Consider the following 14528-nt stretch of genomic DNA (forward strand, 5'->3'; position numbering starts at 1 on the left):
GATTTGTCGTATTTTATCGGTTTAAAATGAAAAGTACTCGAAGCGCGTCGCGATCATTTGAGGAACGTAACAGACGAAAGTCGTCAGAAGTAACGGAGAGTTGTTTTCAAAGAGTTCGATTATCGTCGATCGACGATTTCTTAGTTTGCATGCGGCATTTTTCAGATCTTTCCACGCTGCTGTGCCCTTCGTCGTTGTTTTCCCATGGTTCACCCGTTGTTTCGTGGAAATCTGTGTCGTTTCTTGATACGTTCACTGCCATTGACATCGGTGACGTAGGATCATCGAATTTTGTACGTCGAGTAAGATAAAATAATTTCTTGGAAGATGTTCGTCAATGCGAACCACTTAGATAACATTGTCAGAGAAATAAACGCGCAAATAAGATATGGCATTTTGGCAAAATTAAATGCCCTTGTTTTATATGCAAATTCGAAAGTGCATTGAATACACGTAGTATGAAAAGATATACAAAACATCCAAAGTATACTAACACGTTATATGTAAAACAATCTTCTGCCAAGATTCTACGTTTTTAATTATATTCTGAAAAATATGAATTCGCACAAGAAACCGTAATCTACTTACGAGTGGCAAGCTTGAAAGTGCAAAATTGCAGAAACTGCACGTGATATGAAAAAGTACACGAAACATTCAAAGTATAGCGCTTTCTATAATACGTAACAGGTAGAATAATTTTCTACCAAGGTTTTGCATTTTTAATTACATTCTGAAAAATATGAATTCGCATAAGAATCCGCAATCTACTTACGAGTGGAAGGCTTGAAAGTGCAAAATTGCAGAAATTGCACATAATATGAAAAAGTATGCGAAGCATTCAAAGTATAGTGCTTACATGCGTAACAGGTAGAATAATTTTCTACCAAGATTTTGCATTTGTAATTACATTCTGAAAAATATGAATTAGCTTAAAAAATCCACAGTGAATTCGTAATGCGATATATTTCCATATAAAATAAATGTAGAATTCTCGTGGCAGTGAACGTGTTAATTGTCCGCTAAATTGATGTTGTTTGTCATTGTTTGCTATTGTTGCACTGTATATTGGAAATGTATATGACGATAGTTTGATGCGGTTCCTTGCTGCACAATTAATGCGTTACTTATTGCGTGTACGTTATACATGCAGAAGTTCCAGCGGAATGAGCTCGATTAGGCTAATAGGGAGACCGAGCGTGGACAAGATCGGAGATTCGGAGATGGCGTCGAGAAGTGGAGAACGCGAAGAGAGATCCTAAAGCGATTTGGCAGAGAATTGTACTTTTGGGCAAGCAGTATCTGCGATAAGGGAACGTTATCGCGTGAGATTAATTGGCTGTAAAAGCAGACTGTGAGATTAGATTTCTGTTTAAGTTTGGACAGAGACGAATGTTTCAGGAAATTGTTCCAGAGGTTTAGAATTAGGCAAACGTAGATTAGTTTCAAATTAAACAAATGTTGATACGCTTTGAATACTCTGGATTATTCGTCATTATCTCTAAATTCCGCGACTTTCGTGCTTTTCACAAGTAAATGTTCCTGCGACTGTTGGTGTCTTCTTTAACCGGTTCGCTGTTTCTCACGAGTATACTCGTCAAGAAAAAATGGCAATATTTGTCGGTAATAAAATTGAGAAATAAAGCAGCCATTTCGTCACAACTTGATTCCATGTTATTGGTTGGCAACTAAGTGATTGCGGACTTTGTCAATACGACCAAATGATAAAATCCGCAATCACTTAGTTGCCAAGCCAATATAAATCAGCGCTCCGAGCGGAGATACTTGCAAACACTTGTCGCTCGTCGGTACAAATATGGCCTGTTTGTAAAACGAGAGCGACGATTTCGCTGAATTACGACCTCTGTCGGCCAGATAACGCTAAATTAGGGGATAAAGAACAAACACGCGATTGTCGTTGGCCAATTGCCGGCTTAACGAGGTGTGCAGAAAAGTCGAACGACGCGTCATGGAGAATACCTAACGAGTTTCACTCGAACAAGGGCAGTTCTCTGTGACGAGTTCTACTCTGCTCTTCTTATAACTTTTTCTTCTCTCTTCTATGCTTCTTTGGCTTTTTTCGCCTGCAGGCAATCGTAAATCATAGCCAAGATCGATTACATTCTTATTCGCTCGTGATTAATCGACCGTCTTAACTTGGCTGATTAATCGATCCTTTAATTGGAAATTAAATCGCCGATTCTAACTTTGTTATCAGTCTGTTAGAATTTTATTTATTATTTTAGTTATCTCTCGGTTAGAATTTCACTCTGCGAAGAGTACAAAATTCTGCTGGCTAATCCATCATTGGTAACATAAAAATCAACGCAATTATTGATATAATTATTGATACAATTGACATAAAGATTATAGCCAACTACCGTTCAATAAAACGGGAGAAAAAGCAACGGATGCTATTAACAAAATGCGAATTTGTTTTTACAGCGGACGCTTGAATAATACGAAATTATTGTCGATATGGATTGGCAACTAAGTGATTGCAGATCTTGTCATTAGGTGGTATTGACAAAAGCCGCAATCACTTAGTTGCCAACCTAATATTAGATACGATATTGGTCGTTGGTAAAGTTGTTTCCTATTTTTAAGGAATTTAACAAATTAATAAATGTTCTTTGATACCTTTTCATCAGGGAAATTGTTCTCAAGCGTATCACGCTAAACAACGTCACTTGCAAGTATCTTTGAATATGTTCGTTGATTTTGAATAAGATGTCGCACTCGTTAGATGCTGCTCGGACAGTTCGTTCAGATTTCTAACTCCTTGGTCGATGTAAAAAATCATACGGAGAAGTTTGTGGCCGAAAAATCCGAGAGGTTTCGCAAGCATGGAACATCTCGGAATTGCGTGAAAGATGGAGAAAGCCTGTGGAACGAAATGACATCAATATAATTCGACAAATATGTATCGAGTGGAAATGTAAATCGAAACGAAATTTCCGAGCTCGGTCGACCGTTTGACGATCTGCTGGCTATATGCTCGTCACATGTCAGCGTACGATCCTGAAAATCTTAATATCCAGAACGCTTGTTGCTATCGTGGCATAGCTGTTTCTCTACGCTGGGCCGCGTCTCGATTAGATCGCGGATTTTTTCCATTCGTTACGAGAGCGTGCGCGAACGAGCGTAAATAAAGTGCAAAAAGTACGGAAAGACATTGGCGGAGGGTAGCGTACGTACGCGAGGAAACAAAACGGAAGAGATAAATAAGACGTTGACGACGAGCGAGCACGAATAAAGAGTCATATTCTTATTCGAGTTGTATTTGCTTACGAGCGCCTCTAGAAATACGAATTTGCATAAGTATTCGTAGCTGAACGATAATCGCGTGGAAGGAGAAATTGCGGAATATTTTTATTGCGATTTTTTATCGGAAGAACAGCCGGAGAAGAGTATTGATTCGTGATAGCGGATATTTGCAGTAAATACGAAAGAGCTTGAAATTGCTGGAAGCTGGAAAAGAAACGATAACACCGTCGTAAAAGTAATTTGTTTCTGATAACGATAACGCGGATATTTTCCTCGCTGAAAAATATGTCGCGGCCGGAATCGATGGAGAAATTGGAATCGTCGAAATTATCTGGAAAATACTTGGACTCTAGCGGCGTGAAAACTTCCGCGTCGATTCACCAGCATTGTACAGCATTCACCAGCACAGCGGATACTAAAGTCGTTTTATAGGAAATATTTCTTAAAAAACGCTCATCTCCGAGCGTTTCTAAAATAAACACGGAGAAAGCACTGTTTATCGAAGAGTTTCTCGCGCAAAGAAAAGAGTTTCGCAACGTGGAACGTGTTCGACGAATGTTTGGCGTTGGAAAATTCTCTGCGTTTGTGCTTGGCTGATGGAAGTATCGTAGACGTAAAAAAATAAAACGCAGCGATCCTAGTGAAAAGTATGAAAACTGGTGGATTCGAGTTGAGACTTTATGTTTACATTTCGAAGTGTCTCCTGCTTTCGAACGTATGGTTGAAAGATCGAGTTTCTCCGAATTTCATGCTCGTTTTGCTCACAAAATCACCGAACGCAACGCGAATCTTTTTTGCCGGTTCTCGTCTCGAATTTCTCGACAGTGCGACGCGCTATCGCGTTTATCGTTCCACGCGGACGAAAGTGTACGACGCGGTGATCTTGCGGGTCAAACAATGTGTCCACGATATCGATACATCTTTCGTCATAACGTTTGTCTATACGTATATTTTTGTTGTAACTTTTTTTTATAAAGCGTTTGCATTTTTACATTTTTTTTAAATTTCTTTTCGTAGAATAAACTTCGATTAAAACTTCGTTTAAAATCGAGATAACTCGTATAACGTAGATGGATTTCTAGAAATTACTTGAATGATACTTGAGAATTTTACGTATCGATACATCAGCCACGATAACGTTCGTCTGTAAGTATATTTTTGTCATAATTCTTTTTACAAAGCGTTTGTAGACCTATGTTTGCGTATAACGTTCGACCATTTAAAATGAAGACACCGTGTATAACGTAGAACGCAAACGAACTTACACGAATAATTTCAATGACGCTCAAGAGCTTTTTCGAGTGACTTTAGGGCCTCTTTATGGTAGGCCGATATACTTGGATTACCACTTACTGAATTTGCTGCATCACTTGCCATTCTGTCAGCGCCCCCTCTTTCTCTTTCTCTCTCTCTCTCTCTCGTTTTATTCAATTTTTATACGAGATGCGACACACCCAAACGAGATCCGAGTGACTCGTTCGTTCAGTAGAATTTCATGTTACTTACCAGTAATTAGTTTAATAATGGAATTCGCAGATTCGGTGACTCGCAGAATCGAAAGTAATCTGACGTAGCGATTGTTAACACTTTACCGACCGATAGCCGATTAATCGGTATTTTGTCGTCGACGTTTACCGACCGATAGCCTATTAATCGGTTTTTTGTCGCCGACTATCTTTCTCATTATTTGAGCAGTAATTTGTTATTTAGTACCAAGGTACCTTGCCCAGTTGCGTCAGTTGCGTTGCTTTGTAAGCTGCCACAATTTTATACCAATTTGATAAACTTACCGTTCGCTATGAACGAAAAGAATGGTATTGGAGAGTCTAAACCGAAACAAAGCCGGCGCCCGGGAGAATTTGCGCCTGAAATGCCGGTCGGACGCGGGTATGCTGTTGAACCGCTAGCGGTCGGTAAAGTGTTAATATCGTTGGTGCTTTTTTACTTGAAATAATTCTCAGAGGCTGGAATGTTGCGATAACGTGGAAATTAGCGTATTAAAAATAGTATTAAATCGTATATGAAAGTTATATATAAGGAAAAGAGTCGTAGAAACTTTGCCGGATGATCCGAATCTGTGCGAGAATATTCCGACGCGGCGGATCTGATCCATCGAAACGCAAGGATTCGACCGTTTCCATAATCCGAAACTTCCATTAAATTCTCGTTAACGAACGAAGGGAAGAAAAGAAGGGAAAAGAAACAAAGGAAGAAAGAAAATCAATACGCCCATAAAAATGATATGAAAAGGAAGGATAAAACATGGCGAATATAAAAAAAAAATTGGACGAAACAATTTCCAGACGAACGAACGAACGTTGAAAGAAGGCTGAAAGTTTGTCGTGTGATTATTTTTAAAATAACGTCGTTTAGAGCGAAGCGCGGAAAATCAGGGTCGAGGGAAATGTAGATGCGCGAAACAATTGACGGTGTTGAAATTACGGGTATTTACCGCCAGAGGGGAAAACTTGGCGTGGCTTATGAAATTATTATGCCGGCCATCGGTAGAAACTCACGGTCCACGCCGCGTTGTCTTTTCCATTTTACGCGGCTTAACCGTGACGCACCGTTTTCCCGCTACTTTCACGATGCTTATACGCCTCTCCCCGAGGCGGCGAATCGATCGACCAACTCCCTTTGCATCCTTCCAACTCGTTATTTCCGCTCTACCTTTCATTTCGTATTGTGTCTTCGTTAACACTGCTTTACGGGCTCTGTATATTTTTCCAACAGAGTGAAAAGTGCAGATTATTGTTAAAGCGCGATGTATGTCCTACGTACGTCGATAACATCGCGGCGGTCTGAAATTTGCGTCTGGACCGCGGATATTTGTGCGTTTGTATTAGGAGATTTACCGGCGCAAAAATGCGCAAAACGTGCACGCGATGCGTAAAGATATAAAATGTGTATAAAATATATAAAGACGCACGAAGATACGTAAAGATTCGTAATACGTTGAGTATTTGTTGGACGGGAGGAATATCTCTTTAGGAACCAATTTATCATCCATTTGGCAAGGTTCACGAAAATACGTATTTTATTGAGTTGGTAACTCTGGATATGTAGGTTTTGTCAATACCGACTAATCCGCATTCCTTAGTTCCCAAATCATTAAAATGTATATAAAGTACATAAAGACGTACGAAGATACGTAAAGATTCGTAATACGTTGAGTATACTCGTCGAATATTTGCCAGAAGAGAGGATTATCTGTTTAGGTACCAGTTTATCATCCATTTGGCAAAGTTCATGAAAATACGAATTTTTTGACTTGGCATCTAAGGATATGCAGATTTTATCAATACCGACTTCCGCATTCCTTAGCTGCCAAACCATTAAAATGTACATAAAATACATAAAGACGTACCAAGATACGTAAAGATTCGTAATACGTCGAGTATACTCGTCGAATATTTGCCAGACGAGAGGATTATCTGTTTAGGTACCAGTTTATCATCCATTTGGCAAAGTTCATGAAAATACGAATTTTTTGGCTTGGCAACTAAGTGATTGCGGGTTTTGTTATTAGTTGGTATTGACAAAACCCGCAATCACTTAATTGCCAACCCAATACTTTTTCGAATAGCGTAGAGTTTACGAGATAATTGCGCTGATCGATGGCAATGAACCGGTCTTTATATAAACACGACGTTGCTTATAGAAATGACCTAATTACGTATATCTCTAATTATATCTCTAACACTCTAGTGTGTCATCTGCGATCCACGCGATCTCAATCTTGTCAGCAATGCTAGGAATTCATCGCGTCGACAATGATCGTCAGACGATTTAACATCGGTAAACCGTGGTACGTTGAAACGCAGCAACCCACCGTTGCAAATGAAATTTCGTTCCGCACGATCCTCTGATCCTGATAACGCACGCATTAGCTGCTATCCAGCTCACAGCGTCGAACAACGAGGCTACGCCACGGGGAACTGGTTTAGTCCTGTGATTACACGAGTTGCCATTTAAACCGGCCGTGGGCCGTGGTTACTCCGAGTAAAAGGATCTTGCTGTGTTTCCACTCGCGGAAATCGAAAGAACACGAGACCAACGTGAAACATTACCATTACGAGTATTATTTGTTAGTCGAACAAAAGGTCATTATGATGTTGACAGGACGAATCTCGAGGCAGGTTTTAACTCGGCATTTGATAGTTCAAGTTTGTTAGATAAATTCTTCTCAACTAGTTGGCTGATTTCAACATTTTCTGACAAGCTGAATTGGTACGAAGCTTCGGTACGTCGAATTTTCGTTCGTCGAACCTCTTCTGCTTGGAAATGTCGATGGATCGAAACCTCTGGAAGTCGAAGATCTCTCGCTACTTCCCTCGAAGTCCGAGTTGGCGAGCTTCAAAAACCGTTATTTCGTTGCAACTTGATTTTGTATTATAACAGCCACTCGTACTCCCAGTCTGACGAGTATACTTGTCGTCGTTTATTTTTTGCCACATAGTTTCGGTACACGCTTTTCGAAGAGATCGTATCAGTTGACTGGTTATCTTCGCGCGCGTATTATGTTTCATTTCCGAAATTCCGAAAAACTAGACGTGGTCGGTAGAGATATTTGTTTGTCTGCTTCTTCGTTGCACACGTGTATAGTGTCCTTTATTGTAAAAGTTCCATGGACGTAAAAAGCTACTTTTTATTCAATATAAATTATAGTGTTCGACATAGTGGAATTATTGGATTGGCAACTAAGTGATTGCGGATTTTGTCATTAGGTGGTATTGACAAAGTCCGCAATTACTTAGTTGCCAACCCAATAGATATGGCTGTGTTATAATATCAGATAAGCACACACGTTTATTTATTTATTCGTTAGTTGATACAGATTTATATAATAAACGCCATACGTGTAGACGATACATAATATATAAGTTATAGTTAATTAGTTGACATAAAACAGTTCACGAACGTCCATTGTTGTTTATTTGGAAATATCGGGTCGAAACAGTAGGAAACTTCATAAATCGGAACGTGCGGTAATCTGGAGCGAAGATTTCTGGGGATTTCTATTGTTGCGATTTAAAATTCATTTTTAAGTAAATCTCGGCAAATTTTTTATTCTTCAGGTAATTCGATATTAATAAAAATCAGCGTGCGAAAGTACGCGATAAATTAATTAGATGCAAGTAGACCTGATTAGAATTTAACTCTACGAAAATGAGACTCATATGGGAGATATTAAATTAATCGACTAAAGATATTTTCCTTTTGACTTTTGTTTTCCTTCTGTTCTTTCTTTATCCCATTGTCGAAGGTATTTTCATCGGTGTCTTTCTTCCACGGGACACTGTGGAATACCGTGATTGTTCTCAATGATTGTTTGCTTCATTTCCTGCATCCTGTCTCCGAGCAGTCCTATCGATCGGCCATTGTCCGCGCTTTTTCTGCGAATAATAAACGGGCGCGGCCCAATTTGCGTTAAACACCGCTGCCATACGTTCGAAAGCGGAATGTCCATGTTGAAACGCGTATTAAATACCTCGGCTCTGTTATATCTACATTCGGTACATTCCAATATATCGGCTTGGCAACTAAATGATTGCGGGTTTTATCGTTAGGTCGTATTGACAAAATCCGCAATCACTTAGTTGCCGACCCAATAATTAGACTGCAAATTTCTACGTTATCGTGAGAAATTCGAAGATACAAAACCGTGTACGACGATATAGGGCGTGCGACATGGAAAAACTTGTAAAATAGCGAAAGTACTGTTTTCGTGATATTTAATAGGTGAGTCAGGTTTCTATGAGAATTTCGTACACGGTAGCGTGCAAATGCTTTCGGCCACAGATTTTCTACTTTATATTTCGAAAGCGACATTTGTAAGAAATGTAATGTTACGTGTAATACCATAGTCTACAACCGTGTAACAGCGTTTAATGCAAGTTCAGTCACGTAACAACGATCTCGCACGTAACAGCAACGTGCAGGAACATAAACGTTGAACAACATCATCAGGCTGCAGTTAAATTATTATTATTTGATGAAAGTACCAAAGAATATCTCATTTGTCACTACGAAACAGGAATGGGAATTAGTAAAAATTATTTTGCTTCTACAATTAAGTGGATACTATTATTGGATTGGCAACTAAGTGATTGCGGATTTTGTCAACACCACCTAATGTCGAAACCCGCGATCACTTAGTTGCCAAGCCAATATTTTTAATAGTCGCCTGTCGAAACGCAGAATATTCTCCAGCTTCGTGGAAAGCAGTTGGCGATTTGAAATTTCATCGATGATAGGTAAGTGAAATGGGGGGTGTAAATTAGTTGCTTGGTTGGTTAGTCTCTGGTTCGTGAGTCGAGATGGGAGCCAGGTAGAGGGTAATTGATCGATACTTTTTCTATACGGCGATGAAAAATTGAAAGGCCTTGCAGACAGGGTTGAAAAGGTTGCTATAGGAACCATAGGCATAGCTGTGAACTGTCCATCGCGTTACCTCATCGATATTCAGCCTCTGTCGTTGAAAAGTTATCACGTCGCTGGATTTTCTTTCCTTTTTCCCTGCCTTGTTAAAATTCACTGTCGAAATCTTAATAGCTTGGAATACGTATTGCACGTTATATAATTACATATAGTTGAGTTATATAGTTATATATATGTTGAATTTGTTGTATTTGTTGCGTTTTGTTGTTTTTGTTGTATTTGTTGTATCTGTTGTGTCTGTTCTGTTTGTTGCATTTGTTGTATCTGTTGTATTTGTTGTATATGTTGTATTTGTTGTTTTTGTTGTATTTGTTGTATCTGTTGTGTCTGTTCTGTTTGTTGCATTTGTTGTATCTGTTGTATTTTGTTGTATTTGTTGTATATGTTGTATATGTTGTATTTGTTGTATTTGTTGTAGTTGTTGTATTTGTTGTAGTTGTTGTATCTGTTGTATCTGTTGTATCTGTTGCATTTGTTGTATCTGTTCTATTTGTTCTATTGTTCTATTGGAATGTACATATATATACGTAAATTCTATAGAATTCAAACTACCCACCAATCGACACTTCTACTTTTGCTTTATTTTACCGCTAGCTATTTTACCGAGTAGATTAGATCACGAGAGAAGAACGGTAATTTACTACTTAGAAAACCGATTCTCGATTTTCGAGATCAAATTTGTAGTAGATTTGTTATTAACTGTTATTGCATATAATTGAATTTATTCCCAAAATAAACTCGATTTTCATCGAAAATTTCATCGAAAAAATCTACAAAGTGTACTTCTTAAATTTTCGTTAAAAATCCACATAAAAAAGTCGCAAAAAGTAAACCTTGTCGATATTTCCTCGCCGCTCCGACCAACTGCAATTTTCCCAACGTTGTATCCAATACGTCGTCCGCTAAACTAAATACTTTTAACTTAAAAAAAAAAAGCAAAATTCAATTCGTTTGATCCAACTTTTAAAAACTTCTTCTATCCTCAAGCCCACGTTGCGAAAGTTACGTTCCTCGCCGTATATAGCACCAAATAGTATCAGCTATTATTTACGAAACTTAACAATTCGCTGACACCCTGTATATTATACAAAACGTTACATTAAAAAGTTTCCAATCGACTTGCAATGCTTTGTGTGTGTGTGTGTGTGTGTCAATAATTTGCCATCTATAAACGAAGAACCGTCTCTTCTATTGTCTTTTTCACACGCTGAATCCGTATCCAAGAGTTTCACACTCGCAAACCATAATCCTCGTACCATCATCTGACATAATAACAACAATAAAAGATAGAAAAGCCACAGTTGGTCGACAGAGTTCTTACAGCGCTGGTATTACAAGGCGGCAGAAATAACGGGCAACAGTGGAGCCTGTTTTTACATGGTCGGCTACCACACGCGTGTTTAGAGAACACGCGTGTGGCGTGGCGCAGCCTTGCGGCCACGGAATGACCGAACAAGGCGACTTTACGTGGGTTGGCCCACATCACCCACCATTTCGCTCGAACGAACACGTCCGCCTCTTCGGCGAAATAACTTTTCCTTCCACGTTTCTCTAACTCGATTTAACTAGAATGTCGCGCACCTGTCGGTGGATGTGCCCCTGCAATTGGGAAAATTGTTTTTCGATGTGTACATTTCTGCGCGCAAGTACAATCGGCGGAAAAAATAAACGGGGACGTGTATGGTAGAAATGGCAGTGGCTGCTTCGAACGTGAACGATGCTCCACGACTATCATTTTTTTTTTTTTCTTTTTTTTGTACCATCTGATGAGCGGTGACGCGCGATGTCAAAGAGAAAAGCAGAAACAACGGTGTCATGGTGTATTGACCTGCAAGGGAACGAAAAAGTAGATAAACTGGCCAAAAATGTCACGTTTTTTGGGGTAACGTAACAATGGACGATAATTCTGTACCGATTTTCCATGTACAAATTCCATATGCAAATTTTCCATATTCCAAATACAGCGCTGTGAATGAGTGGGGACTTCTCGCGTGTAACGCTCTACGTGACGAACATTGGATTTTCTTGGTAGACAGAAAGAAATTTTCTGTTTGAAAATTACTTTCGAAATTTTATTTTATTTTCATTCATATGTATGTATTATACCTTTTTATATATATATATATATTTTTTGATATTATTGTACTTTCATTAGAATACTCCAAATGCATCACGGTGTCTTCTATTTTTTTTTGCATTAGTATAGTCGAAATTCGTCAGAGAAAGGAACGTATTTGTAGAAAATAAGGTCTGTACGTGTCATTTCATAGTCACAGAGAAAACCGAATGCGCCGTGCATTTAAATTTGCCAGCGCTGTAAGTTACAAGACCAACCCTGTGTGTCCATAAATAACTTGTATAAAAGCGAAGAATATATTTTTTTCAAGATGTTCCTCCTGTCTTTGTTACGAAAGTATATTTTACAACGTTCCAAGTAAGAATTGTTATAAAATTACAAAGGTGGCAGAATCTCTGAAGCTCGAAAGGTATAGAAACTCTAAAGTTACACTGTAATTTAAAAGACTATAGATAGCCAAAGAAACATTCGCAACTCTTTCAATTTTTAACATTCTTCCGCACCAACGGAACCAATTCAACACAGACGGAAAGCAAAATAAAGAAATAAAGAAAGAAAGATAAATATTCACAAAAGGGGTTATCATTTATTTTAAAATTACTACAAAAAGTAGTAAATTTAAGTAAAAGTAGTAAAATTATTTTTCATTTTGATACGGTGGTATCGATAAGTAAAAGCGTGGGCGCGACGACTCTCCTTGCACCTTCTACTCCCAGAAAAATTGAACCTAGCGCTGCCAAGTGTAGAGAATTCGCGACGTCGCATTACCCCCACTACTGCTATCCTCATCGCGTCTACGCTGTAGACAAATGGAGGTGGAGGGGGTAAATAACGTTGCCGTTGTGGCCGCGACGCGGAGAGACGTAAAACGAAATTCATGCCACGTGACAGAATCAACGTAGGGGGGTAGAGTGGTAGAGTGGGGGTACGAGCAGGCAATCGCCTGACAACTCAGATCTAATCTGACCTAATCCAGATCTAATTTTAAGTTAATCAAAAATGCGATTGGATTAGATCTGAGTTACCTGGGTTACGTAAAAAAAAGATCTGGATTACTTACAGTCTATTAAATATAAATATCCGGCAGATTATGTGCTTTCGCGTAAACTATTTTTGTTAACAAGATATTCAAATATAAAGCCTCCGCGATACTACTCAGGCTGATGACATTGAGAATATATCGAAAGATCATCGAAATTGAGGTGGCTCCCTTTTTGTGAATATTCAAATTGAAAGAAATTTGTAAATGGACATTCGCAGCTCCTGAACACTCCAAGGAAATCTCCCATACGACAGTAAGCAAAAATAAAATTAGAGGAAGAAAGATGGTTCTGGAAACACAAAAATTACATACACGCTTTTCGTAAATCACCAGATATACAATGAAAGACAAAAGGAAGCTCAAAGGATAAGCAGTCGATGATATAACAAAATGCAGTGAAATTTAATAAAAAATAAATCGTAATCGACAAGAGCACTTTTAAATTATTGTTATAATTGACAAAAATAAATAAATCATAAGCAGATATGACTGTCATCAATGTAATTAAAAAATATTCGGTATACCCAAGTTACTATTAATATAGCGTAGCCGTTACAAACAAATAAGAATTTGAAACTTCGATCTAACCGAACCAAAGCAAACGAAATTCCTGCCACAAAGGAAAAAGGAAACACTGCATAGGAAGAAGGAAAGTTTTCCAATTTCATAAATTTCATATTTCTTCCATGCATTCGCCACTCGGCAAAGGGTTGAAAGGGAACGAAGCCGAAGGGTTGCTTCGTCACTGACGACGCTGGAATCGGTATTTTCCCATGTTACTATTTTCATGGCGTGCACCGTGCTATTTTCGTGGTGGCAAGTCCGAGAAAAGAGGGTTGACGAGGGCTACCAATAAAACTCACCCCCGATCCAACCCCCGAAGCTCTCGGGGCGGCCTCTCGCGTAATCGATAGCGGTCGCACGTGCGATCACGGACAGGCTACACGTTGCCCTTAGTTAAAAAGGAATGCTCCTCCGCGTAGTATCGTTGCTCAAGGTCGTTCCTCGGATACAATCCAACACACCTTTCGCCTGGCTTTTCATTCAACTCACGCGTATTCGCGTGGATCTTTGTGCGTGTGCGTGTGCGCGTATCGCGAATTTTTCGATACACAGACAGATATCAGGTCGAGTTAGGTAACAAATATCGGGATCGTTGGTTTCCATACGTTTCTCGTAGTTTCATGAAGGTACGTACGTACAGTGGAAGACGGAAGAAAGTTGAAAGGATAACGAGACGGAAAAAGAGTAGAATTTTAGGAAGACGAGCTGCGATTGACAGGGATAATGAGATTGCTGAAACACTGCAATTGTAGAAGAACTAGCTGTAGTGGACGAGAATTAAATTACCGAAACACTGTAATCTTGGAAGATGAGTTGTAATTGACAAGAACGGCTAAATTATCGAGACGTTGCAATTATAGAAAAATGTAGAGGTGTAGCTGACGAGAACAATTATATCGTTGGAACGCTGTGATTTTCGAAAATGTGTCATAATTGACGCGGCCAATTAAACTATCGCAACGTTGTAATTTTCGAAAACGAGACCGTAATAAAATTAAATTATCGAAACACTGTAATTTCAGGAGGTTTGAGTGATAGTTGACAAGAACAATTAGATTACCGAGACGCCACGATTTTCGAGCAACGAGTTATACTTTGACAAGGATAATTAAATTACGGCTAGATATAAAAATGTTCCAC

The 14528-nt window shown here is 38.9% G+C and overlaps 1 protein-coding gene across 3 annotated transcripts in view; it reads left to right on the forward strand.

Annotated features, from left to right (window-relative positions):
- The window catches only part of LOC100647622 (IQ motif and SEC7 domain-containing protein 2), a 138200-nt gene that overhangs the window by 28522 nt on the left and 95150 nt on the right, over nt 1-14528 (forward strand). The window lies entirely within an intron of this gene.

This window comes from Bombus terrestris, chromosome 8 (genome assembly GCF_910591885.1).
Source record: "Bombus terrestris chromosome 8, iyBomTerr1.2, whole genome shotgun sequence".
In the NCBI taxonomy this organism is placed as follows: Eukaryota; Metazoa; Arthropoda; class Insecta; order Hymenoptera; family Apidae; genus Bombus; species Bombus terrestris.